At 44.0% G+C, this 27,351-nt stretch overlaps 1 protein-coding gene across 2 annotated transcripts in view; it reads right to left on the reverse strand.

Annotated features, from left to right (window-relative positions):
• Positions 1-27,351, reverse strand: part of si:ch211-140l13.3 (centromere protein J) — a 316,358-nt gene that overhangs the window by 219,869 nt on the left and 69,138 nt on the right. The window lies entirely within an intron of this gene.

The following is a 27,351-nucleotide window of genomic DNA, read 5'->3' on the forward strand; positions in this document are numbered from 1 at the left end:
AGGGAAACATAGCAACCAAAATGAACTTTTTCCACTGGAACCTTGAAGGTTAAGAGGAGATCTGACAGAATTTTCAAAAAATAAAGGCTTTGTGAGTGTAAGTAGTGAAAGATGAATTGAGGGAGAAGTTAGAAGATTATTTTCACATGGGGGCTTATTAGCACATGAAATGCTTCACCACATGTGACTATTGAGGCACATTTATAAGGGGATATTTGAAAAGGAAGAACAAGAAAGGGGATTAGAGTACACAGCTCAACTTGAAGAGCTAGCGCCAAGGGGTTGAATGTCCAATGTGATGCAATTCCTATAATTCTGTGTATTGTTATGACCAGGTGAGAAAGGGGTCTAGGGTTCCCTCTCAGCCTTCACCTGGTCTTACTGTAACAGGGTTTTGGTTTAAACACACCGTTATTTTTAGCTCTCCCTGAGTGAATCCTTGTTCACTAACTTCCAAATATAAGGCAAAGAAACTAGCCAAACAGGTTTCTTTAGGTTGAAAGAGAAAAGGTTGAACTTCATTAAACTTAAACTCTAATTCGGTTAACGCCTACAGATATGCAACGTACCCATGCTAGCATGCATACGCAATACACACATGCAGATAGAGACAGAAAAGAGCAGAAGAAATAAAGTGGAAAGGTTTGAGGCAATATCTGAAGATGGTTTTGGTTACTGTTCTTTGAGCTCGCTGTAAAGTCCTTGATCGTAGGTAGATCTTACTTTTTGTTGGGGCCCAGTATTCTCCTTAAACCTTGTTCGATGTTGGAGACTTTTCTCTCTTGAAGTTCATGTGTCCTCAGTGGGTTCAGAGGCTTGTGAGAAAGAGATGGGAGCAGACTGGAGAGGTCTTATCACTCCAGGAGCAAACAGTCTTTACCTTTTCAAACTCTTTGTACAATTCAGAAAACACAGCTTGCCAAGCAGATTAGTCATGTGACTAGCTGGTCTGACCATGTCTGTTTGTGGATTCTCTTGTCTTAGCTGACCCTGGAATGTCTCTTCTTACACACAATATCTGGTGCTCAAAGTACATTGTGGGTTAAATTGGAGCAGGGAATAGCCCCTTTGTCCCTCCAAGCACAGTTTGTTAGTATGCAAATATTTTTTCCAGCCACAGCTGATCTGTTTAACAAGTCATTTCTGCGCTCGAGCAACAGTTTAAAATCAATGGTCATATGACAAAATTAATATGCCTCATTCTTAGTTGGTGGAGGGTCTATATGACAGTATTCTAGTTTATTTTCTGTACTATTTCTGGATGGCAAAGTTGTACAGCATAGTACAGACTATGATAAACTTGGAGACTTTGGCGTGAAACATTGCAGTTCTTTCCGGGCATCTGAAACACTGCTTCCAAGATATCTATAGTGTCTTCAATAATAACCTTGGTGGTTGCGCGGCCTAATTGTAAATTTGCTCAACTGTGGTTTGTGGATGTGTCCATAGTTTCATATACCAGGTTTGAAGAGGGTAGTAGATAGAATCATTGAATTTGCCTTGCAGTCTCATTTCATAAACCCTCCTTTCATCCTTATTTTTCCCTCTAAATAACAAAGAACAAAGAACAATACAGCACAGGAACAGGCTATTCAGCCCTCCAAGCCTACGCCGATCTTGATGCCTGCCTAAACTAAAACCTTCTGCACTTCCGGGGTCTGTATCCCTCTATTCCCATCCTATTCATGTATTTGTCAAGATGCCTGTTAAACGTCTCTATGGTACCTGCTTCCACCACCTCCCCCGGCAACAAGTTCCAGGCACTCACCACCCTCTGTGTAAAGAACTTGCCTCGCACATCCCCTCTAAACTTTGCCCCTCTCATTTTAAACCTATGTCCCCGGGTAACTGACTCTTCCACCCTGGGAAAAAGCTTCTGACTATCCACTCTGTCCATGCCGCTTATAACTTTGTAAACCTCTATCATGTCGCCCCTCCACCTCCGTCGTTCCAGTGAAAACAATCCGAGTTTATCCAACCTCTCCTCATAGCTAATGCCCTCCAGACCAGGCAACATCCTGGTAAACCTCTTCTGTACCCTCTCCAAAGCATCCACGTCCTTCTGGTAGTGTCGTGACCAGAATTGTACGCAATATTCTAAGTGTGGCCTAACTAAAGTTCTGTACAGCTGCAGCATGACTTGCCTATTTTTATACTCTATGCCCCGACCGATGAAGGCAAGCATGCCGTATGCCTTCTTGACTACCTTATCCACCTGCGTTGCCACTTTCAGTGACCTGTGGACCTGTACGCCCAGATCTCTCTGCCTGTCAATACTCCTAAGGGTTCTGCCATTTACTGTATACCTCCCACCTGCATTAGACCTTCCAAAATGCATTACCTCACATTTGTCCGAATTAAACTCCATCTGCCATTTCTCCACCCAAGTCTCCAACCGATCTATATCACAGAAAGGAACACCCACAGGATTTCTCAAATTCCAATTTTTAATTGTGCAACGGGATAGGATTAAATAATGACCTCATAGTTAAGGCGCCCCAAGGCAGCAGTGATCATAATATGATTGAATTTTACATTCAGTTTGAAGGACAGAAGAGTGGGTCCAAGAACAGTATTATAAACTTAAATTAGGGCAATTATGAGGGCATGAAAGCAGAGCTAGCTGAAGTAAACTGGCAGAGTAGGTAAAGAGATAGGTCAATAGAGATGCAGTGGCAGACATTTAAAGGGATATTTTAGAATACACAGAGTAGATACATTCCAATGAGAAAGAAAAATTCCAAGGGGGGGACCTGCCATCCGTGGTTAACTAAAACAGTTAAAGATAGTATCAAACTTAAAGAAAAAGCATATAATTGCGCAACGATGGGTGGTAGGCCAGACGATTGGACAGAATATAAAAAACAGCAAAGATTGACTAAAAGATTGATAAGGAAGGTAAAATTAGAATACGAGAGAAAGCTAGCTAGAAATATAAAGACAGATAGTATGAGTTTCGATAGATATTTAAAAAAGAAAAACATTAACAAAGTGAGCGTTGGTCCGACAGAAAGTGAGTCTGGGGATTTAATAATGGATAATAAGGAGATGGCAGATAAATTGAACAGGTATTTTGCATTGGTCTTCACTATAGATGATAAAAGTAACATCCCAGAATTAACTGTAAGTCAGGAAATGGAAGGGAGGAGGAACTCAAGAAAATTACAATCACCAGGAAAGTGGTACTGAACAAATTGTTGGAACTGTGGGCTGACTAGTCCCCGGGTCCTGATGGACTTCATCCTAGGGTCTTAAAAGAAGTGGCTGGTGAGATAGTTGATGTGTTAGTTTTAATTTTCCAAAATTCCCTAGATTCAGGGAAGGTTTCGCTAGACTGGAAAATAGCGAATGTAACTCCTTTATTCAAAAAGGGAGGGAGACAGAAAGCAGGAAACTACAGGCCAGTTAGCTTAACATCTGTCTTAGGGAAAATGTTAGAAGCTATTATTAAAGATGTTATAGCAGGGTGTTCAGAAAATTCAAGGTAATCAGGCAGAGTCAACATGGTTTTGTGAAAGGGAAATTATGTTTAACCAATTTATTGGAGTTCTTTGAGGGAGTTATATGTGCTGTGGATGAAGGGGAACCGGTGGATATATTGTACTTATATTTCCAGAAGGCATTTGATAAGGTGCCACATGATAGGTAATTGCAGAAAATAAAAGTTCATGGTGTAGGAGATAACATATTGGCATGGATAGAAGATTGACTAGATAACAGTTAATAGAGAGTAGGCATAAATGGGTCATTTTCTGGTTGGCAAGATGTAATGAATGGTGTGCCACAGGGATCTGTGCTGGGGCCTCAACTTTTTATAATTTATATAAATGAGTTAGATGAAGGGGCCGAAGGTATGGTTGCGAAATTTGCTGATGACACAAAGATTGGTAGGAAAGTAGGTTGTGAAGAGGACATAAGGAGGCTACAAAGGGATCTAGATAGGTTAAGTGAGTGGGCAAAAATCTGGTAGATGGAGTATAATGTGGGAAAATGCAAAGTTGTCCATTTTGGCAGAAAGAATAACAAAGAAGCATATTATCTAAATGGTGAGAGATTGCAGAGCTCTGAGATGCAGAGGGTTCTGGGTGTCGTAGTGTATGAATCGCAAAAGGTTAGGATGCAGGTACAGCAAGTAATCAGGAAAGCTAATAGAAAGTTATCGTTTATCACGAGGGGAATTGAATACAAAAATAGGGAAATTATGCTTCAGCTATACAGGGCATTGGTTAGACCACAACTGGAGTACTGTGTACAGTATTGGTCTCCTTATTGAAGGAAGAAAGAAAATGCATTGGAAGCAGTTCAGAGAAGGTCTACTGGACTGATAACTGGAATGGGCGAGCTGTCTTATAAGGAAAGATTGGACAGGCTAGGCTTGTATCTGCTGGAATTTAGAAAAGTAAGAGGCGACTTGATTGAAATATATAAGATCCTGAGGAGTCTTGACAGGGTGGATGTGGAAAGGATGTTTCCAAGACAGAGATGAGGAGAAATGTTTTTATCTCAGAGGGTCGTGAAGCTTTGGAACGCTCTTCCTCAAAAGGCAATGGAAGCAGAGTCTTTGAAAATGTTTAAGGCATAAGCAGATAGATTCTTGATAAGCAAGGGGCTGAAAAGGTTATGGGTGTGTAGGTGGTAAGGTGGAGAAATCAGTTCAGCCATGAACTTATTGAATGGCGGAGCAGGCTCAAGGGGCCGAGTGGCCTACTCCTGCTCCTAATTCTTATGTTTGTATGTCCGTATGTTAGTTGGAACAATCAAGAATATTTCTATCATAATTCTCAGCAAAACAATAAGAAGCACTTTTGGAGAAAATGAAAGGATTCAGTGGTACTTCCTGGTTTGCCACCTGTGAGAATATTTCAATGAAATTAGCTGCTTACCCTGCTTGATGACATCACGACTGCCACACACCTGCCGATCCCCTAGGCTTGGTGCCAGATTCAAACTGATGTTGGGAAAGGCTACATATTTATTTTTTATTTATTCATGGAAGGTGGCGTCGCTGGCTGGTCCAGCATTTATTGCCCATCCCTAATTGCCCTTGAGAAGGTGGTGGTGAGCTGCCTTCTTGAACCGCTGTAGTCCATGTGAGGTAGGTACACCCATAGTGCTGTCAGGAAGGAAGTTCCAGGATTTTGACCCAGCGACAGTGAAGGAACGGCGATATAGTTCCAAGTCAGGATGGTGTGTGACTTGGAGGGGAACTAGCAGGTGGTGATGTTCCCATGCATCTGCTGCTCTTATCCTTCTAGGTGGTAGAGGTCGTGGGTTTGGAAGGTGCTGTCTAAGGAGCCTTGGTGCGTTGCTGCAGTGCATCTTGTAGATGGTACACACTGCTGCCACTGTGCGTCCGTGGTAGAGGGAGTGAATATTGTGCATGGTGTGCCAATCAAGCGGGCTGCTTTGTTCTGGATGGTGTTGAGCTTCTTGAGTGTTGTTGGAGCTGCACTCATCCAGGCAAGTGGAGAGTATTCCATCACACTCCTGACTTGTGCCTTGTAGATGATGGACAGGCTTTGGGGAGTCAGGAGGTGAGTCACTTGCCGCAGGATTCCTAGCCTCTGACCTGCTCTTGTAGCCACACTATTTATATGGCTAGTCCAGTTCAGTTTCTGGTCAATGGTGGCCCCTAGGCTGTTAATAGTGGGGGATTCAGCGATGGTAATGCCATTGAATGTCAAGGGGAGATGGTTAGACTCTCCCTTGTTGGAGTGTTCATTGCCTGGCACTTGTGTGGGACAAATGTTACTTGCCACTTATCAGCCCAAGCCTGGGTATTGTCCAGGTCTTGCTGCATTTCTACATGGACTGCTTCAGTATTTGAGGAGTCGCGAATGGTGCTGAACATTATGCAATCATCAGCGACCATCGCCACTTCTGACCTTATGATTGAAGGAAGGTCATTGATGAAGTAGCTGAAGATGGTTGGGCCCAGGACACTACCCTGAAGAACTCCTGCAGTGATGTCCCGGAGCTCAGATGATTGACCTCCAACAACCACAGCCATCTTCCTTTGCGCTAGGTATGATTCCAACCAGCAGAGAGTTTTCCCCCTGATTCCCATTGACTCCCATTTTGCTAGGGCTCCTTGATGCCATACTCGGTCAAATGCTGCCTTGATGTCAAGGGCAGTCACTCTCACCTCAGCTCTTGAGTTCAGCTCTTTTGTCCATGTTTGAACCAAGGCTGTAATGAGGTCAGGAGCTGAGTGGCCTTGGCTGAACGCAAACTGAGCATCACTGAGCAGGTTATTGCTAAGCAAGTGCTGCTTGATGGCACTGTTGATGACACCTTCCATCACTTTACTGATGATTGAGAGTAGACTGATGGGGCAGTAATTGTCTGGGTTGGACTTGTCCTGCTTTTTGTGTACAGGACATACGTGGGCAATTTTCCACATTGCCGGGTAGATGCCAGTGTTGTAGATGTACTGGAACAGCTTGGCTAGGGGTGCGGCAAGTTCTGGAGCACAGGTTTTCAGTACTATTGCCGGAATATTGTCAGGACCCATAGCCTTTGCAGTATCCAGTGCCTTCAGTCGTTTCTTGATATCACGTGGAGTGAATCGAATTGGCTGAAGTCAGGCATCTGTAATGCTGGCAACTTCAGGAGGAGGCCGAGATGGATCATTGACTCGGCACTTCTGGCTGAAGATTGTTGCAAATGCTTCTGCCTTATCTTTCGCACTGATGTGCTGGGCTCCCCCATCATTGAGGATGGGGATATTTGTGGAGCCGCCTCCTCCAGTTAGTTGTTTAATTGTCCACCACCATTCACGACTGAATGTGGCAGGACTGCAGAGCTTAGATCTGATCTGTTGGTTATGGGATCACTTAGCGCTGTCTATTGCATGCTGCTTATGCAGTTTGGCATGCAAGTAGTCCTGGGTTGTAGCTTCATCAGGTTGACACCTCAATTTGAGGTATGCCTGGTGCTGCTCCTGGCATGCCTCCTGTGCTCTTCATTGAACCAGGGTTGGTTTCCTGGCTTGATGGTAATGGTAGAGTGGGGGATATGCCGGGCCATGAGGTTACAGATTGTGGTTGAGTACAATTCTGCTGCTGCTGATGGCCCACAGCACCTCATGGATGCCCAGTTTTGCATTGCTAGATCTGTTCGAAATCTATCCCATTTAGTACGGAGATAGTGCCATGCAACACGATGGACGGTATCCTCAATATGAAGGCGGGACTTGGTCTCCACAAGGACTGTGCGGTGGTCACTCCTACCGATACAGTCATGAACAGAAGCATCTGCGGCAGGCAGACTGGTGAGAACAAGGTCAAGTATGTTTTTCGCTCATGTTGGTTCCCCCACCCCCGAGCCACTCTTGGTGATGGACATTGAAGTCCCCCACCCAGAGTACATTTTGTGCCTTTGCCACTCTCAGTGCTTCCTCCAAGTGGTGTTCAACAAGGAGGAGTACTGACTCATTAGCTGAGGGAGGGCGGTAAGTGGTAATCAGTAGGAGGTTATCTTGCCCATGTTTGACCTGTTGCCATGAGACTTCATGGGTCCAGAGTCGATGTTGAGGACTCCCTCCCTACTGTAGACCACTGTCCCGCCATCTCTGCTGGGTCTGTCCTGCCGGTGGGACAGGACATAACCAGGGATAGTGATTGCAGTGTCTGGGACATTGTTTTTAAGGTATGATTCCGTGAGTATGACTATGTCAGGCTGTTGCTTGACTAGTCTGTGGGACAGCTCTCCCAACTTTGGCACAAGCCCCCAAATGTTAGTAAGGAGGACTTAGCAGGGTCGACAGGGCTGGGTTTGCCGTTGTCGTTTCCGGTGCCTAGGTCGATGCCAGGTGGTCCGTCCGGTTTCATTCCTTTCTATTGACTTCGTAGCGGTTAGGTACAACTGAGTGGCTTGCTAGGCCATTTCAGAGGGCATGTAAGAGTTAACCATATTGTTGTGGGTCTGGTGTCACATGTAGGCCAGACCAGGTAAGGACAGCAGATTTCCTTCCCTAAAGGACATTAGTGAACCAGATGGGTTTTTACAACAATCGACCATGGTTTCATGGCCATCATTAGACTTGCTTTTTTAATTCCAGATTTATTAATTAAATTCAAATTCCACCTTCTGCTGTGTTGGGATTCGAACCCGTGTCTCTGGCTCAATACCCTGGGTCTCTGGGTTACTAGACCAGTGATAATACTACTACGCCACCGCCTCCCCGGTAGATCTTTGTGGGCAGCTTTCTTCGAGGTTACTTTGCTGCTGACTGTAAAATCTAGCCCATTGTTAAAAATATTGATTCCAGTTTGAACAGGGAGAATATAGATGCAGGGGATCAGCATTTATGCACTTCCTGAGACAGAATCTTCACTGCTCAGGGCTTTTGTAATTTCCTGCAATGTTCTATCCCATAAGTGGAATCCCTTGCTTCAAACAGCTGAGAAAGCTTTTTAATTTGCCTTTCCAAATTTATAACAATTATTTTATGTGACCTTTGAGATGGCCTTGATATATCTGTAAAAACAGATAGTTGAAAACCTGTCAGGATACTGATCCTGATGTGGTAATGGCCAAAGAAACTATGCTTCATAGGGAGAATTTCCCCCCCTCCCCACCTCCTTTGCACTGAATAATGACTCACATGTCCTAAATGTAGAGGTTTTATACCATGAAGATAGCCCCAACTTGATGTGGGTCATACCTCTCTGTCTCAGAACAGAATTGATTCTGGACATGTATTAAATTTGGGGAGGTGCTTCCATTTCTCAGGTTGTCGATGTTTGCACAGTTTTTTTACTGGTGGCTAATGATGTACCAGGATGTCCAGCATCACCTGGCCCTGTGTCTCATTTGCGCCCAAATGAATCTGGCCCCAGCCAAATGAAAGATGATATCTTGGAGGGGGCATCAAATGAAGCTTTATAGGTAGAGTTTAGGAATAAAAAAGGGACAGCCACATTGCTAGGTGTTTGTTATAGACCCCCAGATAGTCAGCGGGAAATTGAGGAGCAAATAGGTGGGCAATTCGCAGAGGTGTGTAAAAATAATAATAGGGTAATTATATTAGGTGATTTCAGCTTTCCCAACATTAATTGGGATAGTCATCGTGTTAAGGGCTGATATGGAGTGGAGTTCTTAAAATGTATACAGGAGAACTTTTTAGCTCAATATGTAGAGGATCCAACAAGGGAGGATGCAGTGCTGGACCTAATTCTGGGGAATGAAGCCGGACAGGTGGTTGATGTGTTGGTGGGGGAGGATTTTGGTGATAGCGACCACAATATGGTACAATTTAAGCCTGTTATGGAGAAAGAAATAGACAAGTTGCAAAAAAAGGTTTTGGATTGGGGGAGAGCGAATTTTAGTAAAATAAGGCAGGATCTGGCCAAGATAGACTGGAAAGAGTTACTTGTGGGGAAATCTACAGAAGAGCAGTGGGGGGCATTCAAAAAGGAAATGGGTAGGGTAAAGGCCCAACATGTTCCCTCTAGGGTAACAAGTAGGAGCCACAAGCCCAGAGAACCATGGATGACCAGAAACATTCAGGGTATGATGAGAAGGAAAAGAGAGGCTTTTAGCAAATACAAGGAGAGCAAATCAACGGAAGCATTAGTGGAGTACAGAAAGTGTACGATGGAGCTTAAGAAAGCAATTAGGAGAGCAAAGAGGGGATATGAGAAAGCTCTCGCTGGTAAAAGTAGGGAAAATCCCAAGATATTCTATAAGTATATCAATGGGAAGAGGATAACCAGGGAAAGAGTAGGACCCATTAGGGACCAAGGGGGAAATCTGTGGGTGGAGCCAGAGGACATTGGTAGGGTGTTGAATGAATACTTCACATCTGTCTTCACCCAAGAGAATGAGGATGTAGATATGGAACTCAGAGAGAGAGACTGTGAGGTTCTTGAGCAAATTGGCATAGGCAGTGACAAGGTATTGGAGGTTTTGGCAGGCTTAAAAGTGGACAAATCTCCAGATCTGGATGATTTGTGTCCCAGGATGCTGTGGGAGGCGAGAGTGGAGATTGCAGGGGCTCTGACCCTAATTTTTAATTAGTCTCTGGCCACGGGGGAGGTGCCAGAGGACTGGAGAACAGCTAATGTGGTCCCACTATTTAAGAAAGATTGTGGAGATAAGCCAGGGAACTATAGACCAGTGAGTCTCATGTCAGTGGTAGGGAAACTATTGGAGAAAATTCTGAAGGAGAGAATCTATCTCCACTTGGAGAGGCAAAATTTGATTAGGAATAGTCAGCATGGCTTTGTCAGAGGGAGGTCATGCCTAACAAATTTGATTGAATTTTTTGAGCATGTGACCAGGTGTGTAGATGAGGGTAGTGCAGTTGATGTAGTTTACATGGATTTCAGCAAAGCCTTTGACAAGGTCCCACATGGGAGACTTATCAAGAAAGCAAATGCACATGGGATACAGGGTAACTTGATAAGGTGGATTCAAAATTGGCTTAGCTGTAGGAGACAGAGAGTGATGACAGATGGCTGTTTTAGTGACTGGAAGCCAGTGTCCAGTGGCATACCACAGGGATCTGTGCTGGGTCCCCTATTGTTTGTCATTTATATAAACGACATAGATGACTATGTGGGGGGTAGGATCAGTAAGTTCGCAGATGACACAAAGATTGGCAGAGTGGTTAACAGTGAGGTTGAGTGTCTTGGGTTACAAGAAGATATAGACGGGATGGTCAAATGGGCAGAAAAGTGGCAGATGGAATTTAACCCTGAAAATTGTGAGGTGATACACTTTGGAAAGAGTAATGTGACACGGAAGTATTCAATGAATGGCCTGACACTGGGAAGTTCCGAGGAACAAAGGGACCTTGGCGTGTTTGTCCATAGATCTCTGAAGGCAGAAGGGCAGGTTAATAGGGTGGTGAAAAAGGCATATGGGACACTTGCCTTTATCAATCGAGGCATAGATTACAAAAGCAGGGAGGTCATGTTGGAGTTGTATAGAACTTTGGTAAGGCCACAGCTGGAGTACTGTGTGCAATTCTGGTCGCCACATTATAGGAAGGATGTGATTGCACTGGAGGGGGTGTAGAGGCGATTCACCAGGATGGTGCCTGGGATGGAACATTTAAGCTATGAAGAGAGGTTGGATAGGCTTGGGTTGTTTTCGCTGGAGCAGAGAAGACTGAGGGATGACCTGATTGAGGTGTACAAGATTATGAGGGGCATGGACAGGGTGGATAGGGAGCAGCTGTTCCCCTTAGTTGAAGGGTCAGTTACGAGGGGACACAAGTTTAAGGTGAGGGGCAGGAGGTTTAAGGGGGATTTGAGGAAGAACTTTTTTACCAGAGAGTGGTGATGGTCTGGAATGCACTGCCTGGGAGGGTGGTAGAGGCGGGTTGCCTCACATCCTTTAAAAAGTACCTGGATGAGCACTTGGCATGTCATAACATTCAAGGCTATGGGCCAAGTGCTGGCAAATGGGATTAGATAGACAGGTCAGGTGTCTTTAATGCATCGGTGCAGACGCGATGGGCCGAAGGGCCTCTTCTGCACTGTATTATTCTGTGATTCTGTGAAAGATCCCAATGGGTACCTCCCATCTGAATAATAATGTAAACTTTACAAATTGATTTTACAGGTCCATTTACCACAGCAAAAATGGGATTTTGGTATATCTTAGTTATTATAGGTATGTTTACCAGGTGCATCAAATCTTTCCCAACCAATAAAAATACTGCAGTTACCACGACTAAGATTTTGTACGAATAAATTTTTAACAGATTATGCTCTCTGAAAAGGACAGAGAATGATAATAGATCACATTTTTCAGCAAAGTGATGCAACCCCTATGCTGCCTCGTCAGAGTGAAACAACATTTCAACATCCCCTACCACCTGGAGTCTGGTGAAATGGTAGGCACTTTAATCGCTCTTTAAAGACAGGTCTAAAGAAAACTGTCATGCAGGGAACCGATGATTTGATTAAGACCAGTACTGATTGGGTTACCGCTTTATCTGGTGTTTTGATGGCCATCCATGCCACAACAGTGAGCTCTAAAGGTCATAGCCTATTTGAACTCATGATAGGCTGACAAATTGCATACCCACTCCTCATTGCCACTCATCAGGCCTATGACCAGTTCCTCCAGAACCTCCAATCATCCTTAGATTCTACTCTGCTCCATGCGGCAGGGAGGATGGGTGCTACCCATCTAAACACTACTAAGGACAACAACACCTTATATTTATATAGCGCCTTTAATAAAATGTCTCAAGGCACTTCACAGGAGCATTGTAAAACAAAATATGACACTGAGCCACATAAGGACATATTAGATCACATGACCAAAAGCTTGGTCAAAGAGGTAGGTTTAAGGAGTGTCTTAAAGGAGAAAAGTGAGGTAGAAAGGCATAGAGATGTAGGAAGGGAATTCCATAGCTTAGAGCCAAGGCAACTAAAGGAATGGCCACCAATGGTGGAGCGATTAAAATTGGGGATGCTCAAAAGGCCAGACTTAGATGAGTGAAGATTATCTTGGAGGGTTGTGAAAATGGAGGAGACTACAGAGATAGGGAGGAGTGAGACCACAAAGGGATTTGAAAACAAGAATGAGAATTTTAAAATCAAGACATTGCTTCACAGGGAGCTAATGTAGGTCAGCGAGCCAGCGTTATAGGTGAACGGGACTTGGTATGAGTTAGGTCACGGGCAGCAGAGTTTTTGGTGACTTGACATTTACGGAGGGTAGAATGTAAGAAACCAGCCAACAGTGTGTTGGAATAGTCACATCTAGAGGTAACAAAGGCATGAGTGAGGGTTTCAGCAGCAGACGAGCTGAGGTAAGGGTGAAGTCAGGCAATGCTACGGAGGTGGAAATAGGCAATTTTAGTGATTTCACGAATATGTGGTTGGAAGCTCATCCCAAGGTCAATATGACATCCAGGTTGTGAACAGTTTGGTTTAGTCTCACACAGTTGCCAGGGAGAGGGATGGAGTTGGTAGATATGAAACAGAGTTTGGAGTGGGGACCATAATCACTGATCAAAAGCCATTAGAGTTATAGAGAGATACAGCACTGAAACAGGCCCTTTGGCCCACTGAGTCTGTGCCGACCAACAACCACCCATTTATACTAATCCTACATTAATCCCATATACCCTACCATATCGCCACTATTCGCCTACCTACACTAGGGGCAATTTACCCATAAACCTGCCAGCCTTTGGCTGTGGGAGGAAACCGGAGCACCCAGTGGAAAGCCACGTGGTCCACAGGAGAACTTGCAAATTCTGCACAGGCAGTACCCAGAACCGAACCTGGGTCGCTGGAGCTGTGAGGCTGCAGTGCTAACCACTGCGCCACTGTGCTGCCCATTAGTTCATTGTTTCAGTCTTCCCAATATTTAATTGGAGGAAATCTCTGCTCATTCAGTACTGAATGTCAGGAAAGCAGTCTGATAATATAACAACAGTGGAAGAATCAGGAGAGGTGGTGGTGAGGTAGAGTTGGGTGTCAACATACATGTGAAAACTAACACTGTGCTTTCAGATCTTGTCACCGAGGGGCAGCATGTAGATAAGAAATATGAGGGGGCCATGGATAGATCCTTGGGGGACACCAGAGATAATGCTGCAGGAGCAGGAAAAGAACCAGGCAGGAGCAAACTTATCCAGCTGGATGACAGTGAAAAGGCCAGAGATGGATGGTGTGGTCAGCTGTGTCAAAGGCTGCAGGCAAGTCCAGAAGGATGAGGAGAGATCTTTGTCACAGAGACATAGGATGTCATTTGTGACTTTGATAAACTGTAGCAGGGGCAAAATCCTGATTGGAGGGATTCAAACATGAAGTTCCAGAAATATGGGCACTGATTCAGGAGGCAATAACGCATTCAAGAACTTTGGGGAGGACAGAGAGATTGGAGATGGGATGGTAGTTTGATAGGACGATCGGATCAAGGCTTTTTGTTTTGAGAGGGTTGAAGACAGCAGATATAACAGAGAGAGGGACAATATCTGAAGAGAAAGAACCATAAACAATTTCAGCTAACATGGGGACCAGGATGGGAAGTTGGGTGGTCAGCAGTTTAGCGGGAATAGGGTCGAGGGAGCAAGAGCTCGACAAAATAAGCTCGGAGATGGCATGAGGGGAGATAGGAGAGAAACTAGAGACAGATGCAAGTTCAGGGCTAGGGCTGGGGGAAGCTTTAGAGGAAATTTGTCCCAGTGGGCTAGTGGAAGAAAGGGATGCAACACAGGCAACTGATCGAAAGGTCTCGATCTCAATGACAAAGAAGTCCATGAGCTCCTTGCACTTATTGTTGGAGGTGAAGGTGGCGGAGAAAGGGGAGAGGGATTTAAGATGGTTTGCAATAGAGAAAAGATGTCAGGGTTTATCTTTTCATTCCAGAATGATCTCGGAATATTGAGCAGTTTTAGCAGTAACCACTCTACTCATAGTACCACCTACTCAATTGGTGTTAAAGTGATGTTAAAATCTTTTTTAGCATGGTGATGGTCGTGGGGGGTGGGGGGGGGTCGGTTGCTAGGATGCTAATTGGGAAGGCCTATATGAAATCATGGTCAATTTAGGAGAAAGCAACATTAAGTTACCCATCCAGAAACAACAAAAGAAAATACAATTCATGTGGTATCATAGGAATCAGTGTAAACCCTATTGTATTGGAAATAAATGCTGCATTTGTTCTTGTGCCCACAGATGAACAACAGATCTGAAATGTCTCACTACACCATGGGGGAAACAGTGGCAAAGTGGTAATGTCACTAAAGCCCAGGTAAATGCTCTGGGGACAAGGGTTTGAATCCCACCACGGCAGATGGTGAAATTTGATTTCAATTAATAAATCTTGAATTAAAAGCTAGTCTAATGGTGACCTTGAAACCATTGTCAATTGTTGTAAAAAGTCATCTGGTTCACTAAAGTCCTTTAGGGAAGGAAATCCGCTGTCCTCACCTGGTTTGGCTATATGTGACTCCAGGCCCACAGCAATGTGGTTGACTCTGTACTGCCCTCTGAAGTGGCTTAGCAAGCCACTCAGTTCAAGGTAAATTAGGGAAGGGCAACAAATGCTGGCCCAGCCAGCAATGCCCACATCCCACAAACAAATAAAAAAAACAAACAAAACATTCAGTATCATTCTGGGCTCTGTGTGAAGAATTTAAGAAATTCATCAGCATGTAGGGATCATACATCCAAATATAAGGAGCAAAAGGCCTCGACCCCATACAGTGAACCTTATGCCAATTGGATCAAGGAAATGAAACCCTCTATTGAGGAATGCCACATTTACAATAGACTTAAAGTAATTGAATCAGAAATGTATCATTAGAAAAAGTGCACCACTAGATTATATCGGTTATGTTAAACATGAGCTTGATATGTCAACTATATGAAGGTACAGATTATTCACAGATTATACATGAAGTGCAAGGAGAATTAATAAAGGGATTGTTAGTGAAGACCAAGAAACAGGAGCCAAGGGCAGAGAAGAATAGGGAAACCAAAAGAATCAACTTAGGAAAGGGTTGACAGAATGGCTAGGAATAGCTGTCACGGCAGAGTTAACAGGAATGAAAAGAATAGATATTTAGAGCATGTGGGAACATGATGAGGTTATGAGGAGCCAACTAGAAGGATTAATGGCAACAATGAACCAGCAAGAGGGTGACAACCTTAGGCAGCATCAGAATACATAAGCAAAATACTGCAGATGCCGGAAATCATCACTGTTCACGAAAGAATTAGCATGGGAGCTGGGTAAGATCTGAGAACAACTTAGAAAATGGTGCAAAGGAACCGTGGAGATGGGCTATGATATGCACCATATGGGAATGGCATATTTGGCTCCCCCGAGATGAGGGCGGAGGCAAGGCTATCATACCAGTAGTGTTGGAGCTATCCCTGTTAGAAAAGGATGGGAGGCAACCTTGAAACGTGTACCAGGTAGAATCAATGGGAGTGATTGAAGGTTCTGAAGAAGGCATCAAATAACAAACTGTATGAGCAATATCTGTGCGCTATCTGATAAGAAAGATGACACATGCATTTCAGCAGATGTGAAGGACTGGATTTTCTCTCTGGGGGCGGTAAACAGAGGTTGGGACTGTTTCCAGTCCTGAACCTACCCCCAGTGAGCAAACAGTCACTCACTGAGATTTTCACAGGGGACCCCCTTTAATTGGCATGGAGACAAGTTCTCCATCCAATTAAGGATGGCGGGCAAACTCTTGAAGCGGAAGGTAAGTAAGAGAGAGGGCACCTCGATATGGAGGTGACCTCTCTCCAAACTTTTAAAATCTTAGCTTAAAAAATAGATTCCGCAGCCAGGCCACAATTGTTGGTGGGTGGGGAGCCCCTCTACAGGGTGGCCTGTGGCTGCTCCTGCACCCAGGCAGGCAGCAAGGGCCTCTAGGCCTGCCTGGAGTGCTGGCCGCCAGCCTCCAGGCACCTAACCCGGCCTCCCAAGCTGGTACAGAAACCTGGGGGCCGACTCTAAAGTTCCAATTGGTCTCAATTAGGTTCTTAATGAGCCTGATCGGCTACCACCAAATGCGGGCGGGTAGCCCTGCTGGCCCTGATTCCACATCTGCAAAAATGGCCTGCAGGCAGGATGGAGCCAGGAAATCAGCCTGTCAGCTAGTGGGGCTAATTTTCAGCCCTGCCCGCCTTCAATCTTGGCCACAGTGGGGGCCAAAAATCCAGTCTGAAGTGTTAGACTTTGAAAGAACCGCATGGACCTGTAGGTGTGCTGTGATAAGGCAGCTGACTGTGGATTTATGCTGGGTGATGATACCCCAAGCTGTAAAATAGGCTTGGAATTATGGAAGAAGGAAAGAACAAATGTAGTACATAAATGCAAAGGAAAATATCATGTAATGACCATGGCAGATAGAAACTACTGAATATCCTGTCACACATTCTGTATACAATCTGAGAGAGGAAGTACAAAGATCGAGTCAAAACTCTCGTACCGGTTCATCATTATAGTTTGAAGTTTGAAGTCAATAATCCATAGAACTAGAACCTCACAAAATCGCGTTGTACAGATTTTGATTAATGCATTAGGGAAGTGTTTCGGACAGGTGGTAAGGGGTGTAGGTGGTTCCCACTTTTCACCTCTGAACTAACTGCAATCGTGTTTTGTTTAAAATGATGAGTTAGAGCCTGAGTGTTTTTAGGGTCAAATAAACAGAAAAATGATAGGTTTTCTCATAGATTAAACAAAAGATAACTATTTATTTTTACACAATTCCCGAAATGGTCGCAACCTCATCCACGCAAGCATTCACTCACACACACACACTTACACACATAGACACAAGAATACATAGATATAGAGAGAAGGGTAGGATGCAATTCAAAGTGGGGTAGGTGTTCGTGGGTTACGGTAAATCTAATGAAACCTCTTAGGAGGGCGATCTCTTTTAAAGGTGCAGTCCTGGGTGTTGTAGTCTTGAACTTGTTGAGGTGTTATAGATTTCTGGTGGTTAAGACTTCAGACTGGAGGTGGTGGTCACTTTAAGTTTTCTGCTCCAGAAAGTTCAAGTATAGAATTAGCAGCAGGGCTCCTTTCTTGCCTGGCTGGACTTCTTTCCACAGCTACTGCTTTCTGTAATGTTGCTAGTGATCTCTCCCTCTCTCTCCAGAGGGTTGCCTTTTCAGGTAAAAATTCATCTCATTAGCAGTTCTGTTATTTGACGCATGGTCTACTCCCCTGGTGTGATCACACAATGAACCAGGATGTGGAATCCATGACTATCTATAGATGCCTGTTATGATGTGGCTACTTCACACCTTCTTTGTTTCAAAAGAAAACCATTCAATTCAGGAATGTTTCTTGATGGTTTCAGGATGGGTGTCGTTAACACCTCTTAGTCTGGAATGTATCCTTTTGTATTTTTGAGACAGTGAGGCAGTTTTTGAATATACAGGCCAGGTCATTTGATCTTCGGTGGCCATCTTTGCAGCATATTGTCCATTTTTAAAAAGGAAAAGTTAGTTTCAAAGAGTCCACATTTAAGATACAAACTTTATTCAAAGTTAGGAATATGATGTGTCTTTACTGGGCATGACAGGAAGCATGAATGGTGGTAGATAGCCACTAGTGTGGAATTAAATGCATGGATTATATTATTTTAAATGGGATTTGTGATGGCACAACTGGCAGCAATAGTAGTTCTGATCATTGCATTATGTGGTATGAGAAAGTCGATATGGGATGTAGAAGATGTCAAAAAGGGCAGTGAAGGGAATTGGGTTGCCACCAGTTTAGGGAAGTGCAAAAATTCTTTGCTTAAGAGATAGCCCACAGAGATGGAAAAAGATAAAAAAGGAATTCTGTGCACCTCATTTTAGGAAGGATGTGAAGGCATTGGAGAAAGTGAAGAAAATATTTAGGAGAATGGTTTTGGAGATGAGAGACTTCAATTACGTTGATAGATTGGTGAGGCAGGGGCTGTACTCCTCAGAGAAGCTTGAGAGGAACATAGGAACATAGGAGCAGGAGTAGGCCATTCAGCCCATTGGGCCTGCTCCGCCATTCAATACGATCATGGCTGATCATCCACTTCAATGCCTTTTTCCCACACTATCCCCATATCTCTTTATGTCATTGGTATTTAGAAATCTGTCAATCTCTGCTTTAAACATACTCAATGACTGAGCTTCCACAGTCCTCTGCGGTAGAGAATTCCAAAGATTCACAACCCTCTGAGTAAAGAAATTTCTCCTCATCTCTGTCCTAAGTGGTTTCCCCCTCATTTTGAAATTGTGTCTTCTGGTTCTAGACTCCGCAACCAGGGGAAGCATCTTACCTGCATCTACCCTGTCTATCCCTTTAAGTATTTTGTAGGTTTCAATGAGATCATTTCTCATTCTTTGAAACTCTAGAGAATACAGGCTCAGTTTCCTTAATCTCTCTTCATAGGACAGTCCCACCATCCTGGGAATAAGTCTGGTGAACCTTCGTTGCACTCCCTCTATGGCAATACTATTCTTCGTAAGGTAAGGGGACCAAAACTGCACACAGTACGCCAGGTGCGGCCTAACCAAAGTCCTATACAGTTGAAGCAAGACTTCACTACTCCTGTACTCAAATCCTCTTGCGATATAGGCGAACATACCATTAGCCTTCTTAATTGCTTGCTGCACCTGCATGTTAGCTTTCAGTGACTTATTGACAAAGACACCAAGGGCCCTTTGTACATCTACACTTTCTAATCTCTTACCATTTAAGAAATACTCTGCACATTGGCATTCTGAGAGGAGATTTGATGGAAGTTTTCAAAATCATGAGTGGTCTAGACAGAGTAAATACGGAGAGACTGTCCCCATTGGTGGAAGGGTAGAGAACCACAGGACACCAATTTCTGGTGATTGGCAAAAGAACCAGAGGCGACAAGAGGAAAATCTTTTTTACGCAGCAAGTGGATAGGATCTGGAATGCACTACCTGAAAGTGTGGTGGAGGCTGTTATGTTTTCTTTCTTAACACAAACACATCAATCACACAGACAAGATTGGTGAATCTAAAAGGTGGGTTCTTTTATTGAAGATGCTAACTTATATACAGCCATCCTAGAAAGGTAGGGTAACACATCTTTGGAGCTGCCTTCAACAACTGCCTAAAGATCACATGGGTCTGTACATCACATCCTGTCAGTTTTAGCTGTTTTAGATAAGCCCCTTAAAGTAATACCACTACAAAGGCAGCTTAAGCCTCGGATCCAGATATCATTCTAGTAAATCTACGCTGACTCCCTCCAAGGCCAATATATCCTTCCGAAGGTGTGGTGCCCAGAACTTGTCACAGTACTCCACGTATGATGTGACCAGGTTTTTGTATAGCTGAAGCATGACTTTCACCCACTGGCATTCTATTATTTTAGATATAAAAGCCAGAATTCCATTAACCTTCTTAATTATTTTCTATACGTTTACATGCTATTTTAATGATCTATGTACCTGAACTCCAAGTCTCTTTGGACCTCCACTGTTTCTAGCTTTTCACCATTTCGAAAGTACCCTGTTATATTCTTTTTAGGACCAAAGTGGAAGACCTCACATTTATCTACATTGAAATCCATTTGCCTCAGTTTTGCCCATTTACTTAATCTATAATATCTCTTCGCAATTTTACGCTTCCAGGTACACAGCTTACAATACCACCTATCTTTGTGTCATCAGCAAGTGTGGAAATGTGGCTTTCTGTCCCATCATCTAAGTTGTTAATGAACACAGTGAATAGTTGAGGCCCCAACACGGATCCTTGCAGGACACCACTAGTCACATCTCGCTAATGAGAGTACCTGCCCATTATTCCTACACTCTGTCTCCTTGTACTTAGCCAATTTCCTAACCAGGACAATAATTTGCCTTAGATTCCATGAGCTTCAACTTTAACTAACAATCTCTTATGAGGGATTTTATCAAATAGCTTCTTCAAGTCTGTATAAATGACATCCATAGACATTCCCCTGTCCACTACTTAAGTCACCTCTTCAAAGAATTAAATCAAGTTTGTCAGGCATAACCTACCTGCTACAAATCCATGTTCACTGTCTCTGATCATTCACCCTATCCTTAATTATAGACTCTAATAATTTTCCGACAACAGATGTTAGGATAACTGATTGATAATTCCTTGGTTTCCCTCTCTCACCTTTCTTAACTAGCAGAGTGAGATGAGCAATTTTACAATCTAAAGGAACTGTTCCCAAATCGAGAGAAATTTGAAGATTACGCTTAGGGCATCTGCAATGTTCTCACCTACTTCCTTTAAAATGCTGGGTTGGAAACCACCTGGTCCAGGGGATTTGTCACTGTTTAGTGCCATTATTTTTTTTATTACTGTTATTTTGCTTACATTAATTTTAGTGAGTCTCTGTCCCTGATTCAATATTAGTTTCCTTGGGATTTCCATCATACCGCCCTCTTCCTCTACTGCAAATACTGGCACAAAGTAATTATTCACATCAGCCATTTCCTTATTTTCATCGCCAGTACCACTGTTAGCAGTTTTTTGGGGCCCACATTGCTCCTGACAACCCTCCTTTTCCTAACACAATTGTAAAAACTTTATGAGTTGATTTTGTTATCCCTTGCAAGTTTCTTTTCATACTCCCTTTTTGTTGCTCTATCTGTTCTGTCACCCTTTGCTGTGCTACGTATCTTTCCCATTTTCCAGGACCTGTGCTATTTTTTGCAGTTTTGTATGCTTTTTCGTTTAGTTTTATGTTGTCTCTTACCTGTTTAGTTGACTATGGCTTTTCTTTTGGCAAGTAGAGCTCTTGCCCCTTAGGATAGAAACTGGTTCTGAATCGTATTAAATTCTTTTTTGAACACTTCCCACAGATCTTCTGTCATTTTACCCATGAACAGACTTTCCCAATTTACTGTGGACAGTCCCTGTCTCATCACATTGAAATTAGCCTTACCGAAATCTAGAACCTTAGTTTGGCATTTATCTCTTTCAAAAACCACATTGATATGTGATCACTATTAAGTAAATATTCATGTATCGTTAGGTTGTTAGCTAAATCTGGCTCATTGCTAATTACTAATTCTAATATGGTATGCTGATTTGTTGATTCAAAGACATTGTTTCAGAAAACTATCCTGGACACACTCAAGAAATTCACTACCTTTCTGACACATGCTAGTCTGATTGTCCCAATGTATATGAAAGTTAAAATCTCCTGTTAAAACCACTGTGCCACATGCTTGTCTAATCTCTGCATTTATGCAAACTACCACTTCACAGTTGCTACCAGGGGACCCACTACAGTCTTAAATCTCTTCTATTTTTTAATTTGACCAATTAAGTTTCCATTGCTCATTTATCTCTTATTATATCCTCTCTTATCATTGAAGTGATTGCATCCTTAATCACCAAGGATACTCTTCCTTCTCGACCATTTTCCTCATTGCCAGGTATATATAGGCCTGCATTTTATTCTGGCGACGGGGGTCCCGAGGGCAGGCGGGAAGGCGATGGGGGTCGGGGGTGGGGGGGGGAGACCCCGCATCGGACCTCCATCAGACCCCCAAAGCCATTTGATGGTGGGCAGGCAATTAGCTGCCAGAAGTCCCTTTAAGGGACAAGCCCCTGCCTCCAGAGCTGCTGGCCAATTGGAGGGTTGGCAGCTCTGCAGTACTGGCAGCACCACTGGGAGCAGTGGCCACTGCCAGTACTGCAGGAGACCCTGCAATAACAAGGAGAGAGACAAGACCCTGGGACACGTGATTGCGGTTGGGGATGCTGGACCCATTTGGGCAGGTCCTGGCAATGGAGTAGGGGGCTGGATTTCCCAGGGGGCATAGCAATTGCCACCAGATGCCCTCTGGGGGCCCTGGATTGCCACCAAAGGAGGGACCCCCAACCCCGCTAGCAGGCAGCCAGGTTTTACCTGGTACCGTCTCTATGCTGCAGTGGGCCCCTCCACCTTCTGCAAAATTGAGGTGGAGAGAGGAAGAGTCCCTTAAGTGGCCAATAATTGGCCTAGGGCAAGCTTCAACCCAGACAAAATGGCAGGGGACGCAGGCAAGGTCGGGAGTGGCGCCTTCTGCTATTTCTTTTAACTCTCCCACCCACTGCCTCTGTGTCTGCCTCCAAGGGCAGAATAAAATTCTGTCCATAGTTCTCAGATCTGTCTGTCTTACAGCCATGTCATACCCTCCAAGCTGAATTTGTGCCTGCAATTCGTTCAATTTTTTGTTCCTTTTACTGTTGTTTATATAAAGAATGCTTATTTGAGCCACACATCCTAACCTCTCCTGGTTTGCTCTCCTGGTTTAATCAATTTCCACCTTTTAATTCTCTCTTGAACTAAAGCACATTTTTTGACTGTTACTCTACCCTCTTCCCTATCCTGTGAAATGCACATCCTGTTCTATGTGGGAATTTCACAACACTTCTCGTGTTTTGGATAACAAAGAGACCAGGAGAAAACGAGAGAGTTCATTCAGCGAGCGGGAAACAGCGAGAGCGGAGCCGGAGCATAAACAGAACAGGGGACAGAGTGAGAGTTCATTCAGCGAGCGGGAAACAGCGAGAGTGGAGCTGGAGCATAAAGTGACCGGGAGACAGAGCGAGAGTTCATTCAGCGAGCGGGAAACAGCGAGAGCGGAGCTGGAGCACAAAGAGACCGGGAAACAGAGCGAGAGTTCACTCAGACAGCGGGAAACAGCGAGAGCGGAGCCAGAGTATAAAGAGACTGGGAGAGAGAGAGTAAGAGAGTTCACTCAGACAGCAGGACTTACCTTCCGGGAGCAGTCCAGGCGTGTCGGAGTTTTGAAAAAAAAGTCAACAATGTCATCACAGGAAAGCTCCAAGGTGATTGGTTGGTGAGTAACAGCTGTTAGGGAATAACTCTAATTAGCTCGGTAAGTAACTAAAGTAAAGAGAAAGGTCTACAGTTCTTTTTAATATAGTAGGTAGTTTTTTGGGGGGAATCAAGGTTCCTAGTGTAAATCTAATTTTTGGATAATTTAAGGGAGTAAAAACTGAGTGAAAAAAAAAGTGACATCACAGGAAAACCATAAGTTCATTGGTTGGTAAGTAACTGCTAATTTGAATTACCTATTCTAAGTTGATTTCAGATTAAAGGTGAATAGGAGAAATATTTTACAGATTAAAAACTAAAGACCAGTCGGAAATTTAAAAAACAAATTAAAATCAAATTAAATAAAATAGAGATGCAGGGCCAGGCGATGTGTTGTACCTGCATGATGTGGGAGCTGGTGGACCCCATTGTGATTCCCAGTGACCACATCTGTAGCAAGTGTCGGTTGTTCGAGGAACTCTGACTCAGAGTTGATGAGCTGGAGTCTGAACTTCGGACACTACGATACATAAGGGAGGGGGAGAGTTATCTGGACGCTGTGTTTCAGGTTGCAGTCACATCCCTTGGATTAACTACCGTGAATTCAGCTAGTGGTCAGGGACAGGAGGGTGTGACTATGAATGAGGCAGGTAGAGGGATCCAGGAGGTAGTGTTGCAGGAGCCTCAGCCATTGTCCTTGTCCAACAGCTTCGCGATTCTTGCTCCCTGTGTGGACGAGAGCAGAGACTGCAGGGAGGATGAGCAAACTGACCACAGCGTCGTGGTACAGGGAGCCATTCAAGTGGGGGGAGAAAAGAGAAATGTAGCCGTAATCGGGGATATTTAGGGGCATAGACAGTGTTCTCTGTGGCCAGGATCGAGAATCCCGAAGGCTCTGTTGCCTACCTGGTGCCAGGGTTCGGGATATCTCATCTGGGCTGCAGAGGAACTTGGAGTGGGAGGGGAAACATCCAGTTGTGGTAGTCCACATAGGTACCAACGATATAGATAGAACGAGGTTAGAGGTTCTGCTGAGGGAATATGAGCAGCTAGGAGCTAAGTTAAAAAGCAGAACCAAAAAGGTAATAATCTCCGGATTACTACCTGAGCCACAAGCAAATTGGCAAAGGGTCAATAAGATTAAAGAAATTAAAGAAATTGTGAGGGTTCAGGTGCAGCATGTTCCTGTAAAGGTGAAGAGTAGGACCAACAGGTCAAGGGAACCCTGGATGTCAACGGATATAGAGGATTGGATAAGGAAAAAAAAGGTGGTGTATGGCAGATTCAGAGTGCTGAAAACAGCGGAGGCCCTGGAGGAGTATAGAAAGTGTAGGGGAGTACTTAAAAAAGTAACTGGGAGAGTGAAGAGGGGGCATGAAAAATCACTGGCAGACAAAATAAAGGAAAATCCCAACGCGTTTTATAAGTATGTTAGGGGCAAGAGGATAACCAGGGAAAAAGTGGGGCCCATTAGGAATCATAGATTTGTGTGTGGAGCCGGAGGACATTGGGGAGGTTTTGAATGATTACTTTTCATCTGTGTTCCCTATGGAGAGGGACGATGTAGGTGTAGTTAACCGGGAAGGGATTGTGATATACTTGATCAAATTAGCATTGAAAAGGAGGAAGTATTAGCTGTTTTAGCGGGCTTGAAGGTGGATAAATTCCCAGGCCCAGATGAGATGTATCCAAGGCTGCTATGTGAGGCAAGGGAGGAGATAGTGGGGGCTCTGACACAAATTTTCAGATCCTCTCTGGCCACAGGAGAGGTACCAGAGGATTGGAGGACAGCGAATGTGGTACCATTATTTAAGAAAGGTAGCAGGGATAAACCCAGGTAATTACAGGCTGGTGAGTCTAACACCAGTGGTAGGGAAATTATTGGAAAAAATTCTGAGAGACAGGATTAATCTCCACTTGGAGAGGCAGGGATTAATCAGGGATAGTCAGCATGGCTTTGTCAGGGGAAGATTGTGTCTAACAAATTTGATTGAATTTTTCGAGGAGGAGACTAGAGGTGTAGATGAGGGTAAAGCAGTTGATGTAGTCTACATGGACTTCAGTAAGGCTTTTGATAAGGTCCTGCATGGGAGATTGGTTAAGAAAATAAAGGCCCATGGGATCCAGGGTAATTTGGCAAATTGGATTCAAAATTGAATTAGTCACAGGAGGCAGAGGGTGATGGTAGAGGGTTGTTTCTGCGAGTGGAAGCCTGTGACCAGTGGTGTACCGCAGAGATCGGTGCTGGGACCCTTACTGTTTGTAGTGTGCGTGAATGATTTAGACGTGAATATAGGAGGTATGATCAGTAAGTTCGCAGACGACACGAAAATTGGTGGTGTTGTAATTAGTGAGGAGGAAAGCCTTAGATTACAGGACGATATAGATGGGCTGGTAAGATGGGCGGAGCAGTGGCAAATGGAGTTTAATCCTGAGAAGTGTGAGGTGATGCACTTTGGGAGGTCTAACAAAGCAATGGAATATACAATGGATGGTAGGACCCTAGGGAGTACAGTGGATCAGAGGGTCCTTGGGGTGCTTGTCCATAGATCACTGAAAGCAGCAGCACAGGTAGATAAGGTGGTTAGGAAGGCATATGGGATACTTGCCTTTATTAGCCAAGGCATAGAATATAAGAGTAGGGGGGTTATGATGGAGCTGGTTAGGCTACAGTTGGAGTACTGTGTACAGTTCTGGTCGCCACACTATAGGAAGGATGTGATTGCAATGGAGAGGGTGCAGAGGAGATTCACCAGGATGTTGCCTGGGCTGCAGTATTTCAGTTATGAAGACAGACTAGATAGACTGGGGTTGTTTTCCTTGGAGCGGAGAAGGCTGAGGGGGAACCTGATTGAGGTATACAAAATTATGAGGGGCATTGATAGGATACATAGGAAGAAACTTTTTCCCTTAGCGGAGAGGTCAATAACCAGGGGGCATAGATTTAAGGTAATGGGCAGGAGGTTTAGAGGGGATTTGAGGAAAACATTTTTCACCCAGAGGGTGGTTGGAATCTGGAACGCACTGCCTGAAGGGGTGGTAGAGGCAGGAACTCTCAACTTTTAAGAAGTATTTAGATGAGCACTTGAAATGTCATAACATACAAGGCTACGGGCCAAGTGCTGGAAAATGGGATTAGAATAGTTAGGCGCTTGATGGCCGGCACAGACACGATGGGCCGAAGGGCCTGTTTCTGTGCTGTATAACTCTACGACTCTATGACCTCAACAGGGGTGGGGTTCAATATCCTTGCAGGCAGTTTGCTAGTGCTGTTATGGACAGTTTAAGCAAACCTGGAAGGGGGATGGCAAGCAGGATGTAGTATTAAGAAGGTTAAACAAGTTCTCAAAGTATTCAGAGAGACATATAGCATCAGAGTAAGAAATAGTAAGGTATTAAGTGGAGTCAGACTAAGTGGAAATACAGTAAGATCTAATTCAGATTTACAGTGTATGCACAGAAATGCATGGAGCATAGTCTATAGGATTGGTGAGCTGCAGGCACAAATAGCCACATGGAAATATGATGTTGTGGTGATAACAGAGACCTGGCTCAAAAAGGAGGAGGATTAGATATGAAACATCCCAGGATATAAGGTGTTCAGGAAAGATAGAGAAGGAAAGAAAAGAGGAGGGGTGGCAGTATTGATTAAGAAGAACATTATCATATTGGAGAGAGAGGATGTCCTGGAGTAGTTAAGATCAGAATCTATTTGGTTAGAGTTAAGAAAGAATGGAGTTTCAATTACACTACTGGGTGTATTCTATAAGCCGTCAACTAGTGGGATGCACTATTTGCAGGAAAATTACAGAGAGGTGCAAGTACTATAGAGTAGTGATAATGGGGTACTTTAACTATCCCAATATAAACTGGGATAGCAATAGGGCAGAGAGGAAGAATAGTTTGTGAAGTGTTTTCAGCAGAATTCTCTTGATCAGTACGTTTCCGACCCAAGGAGGAAGGAGGCATTGCTGGATCTGGTTCTGGGGAGTGAGATGGGTCAAGCAGATCAAGTGTCAGTCAGGGAACATTTAGGAAACAGTGATCATAGTATCATAAGGTTTAGATTATCTATGG

The sequence above is a fragment of the Heterodontus francisci genome, chromosome 13 (assembly GCF_036365525.1).
Source record: "Heterodontus francisci isolate sHetFra1 chromosome 13, sHetFra1.hap1, whole genome shotgun sequence".
NCBI classification, from domain to species: domain Eukaryota; kingdom Metazoa; phylum Chordata; class Chondrichthyes; order Heterodontiformes; family Heterodontidae; genus Heterodontus; species Heterodontus francisci.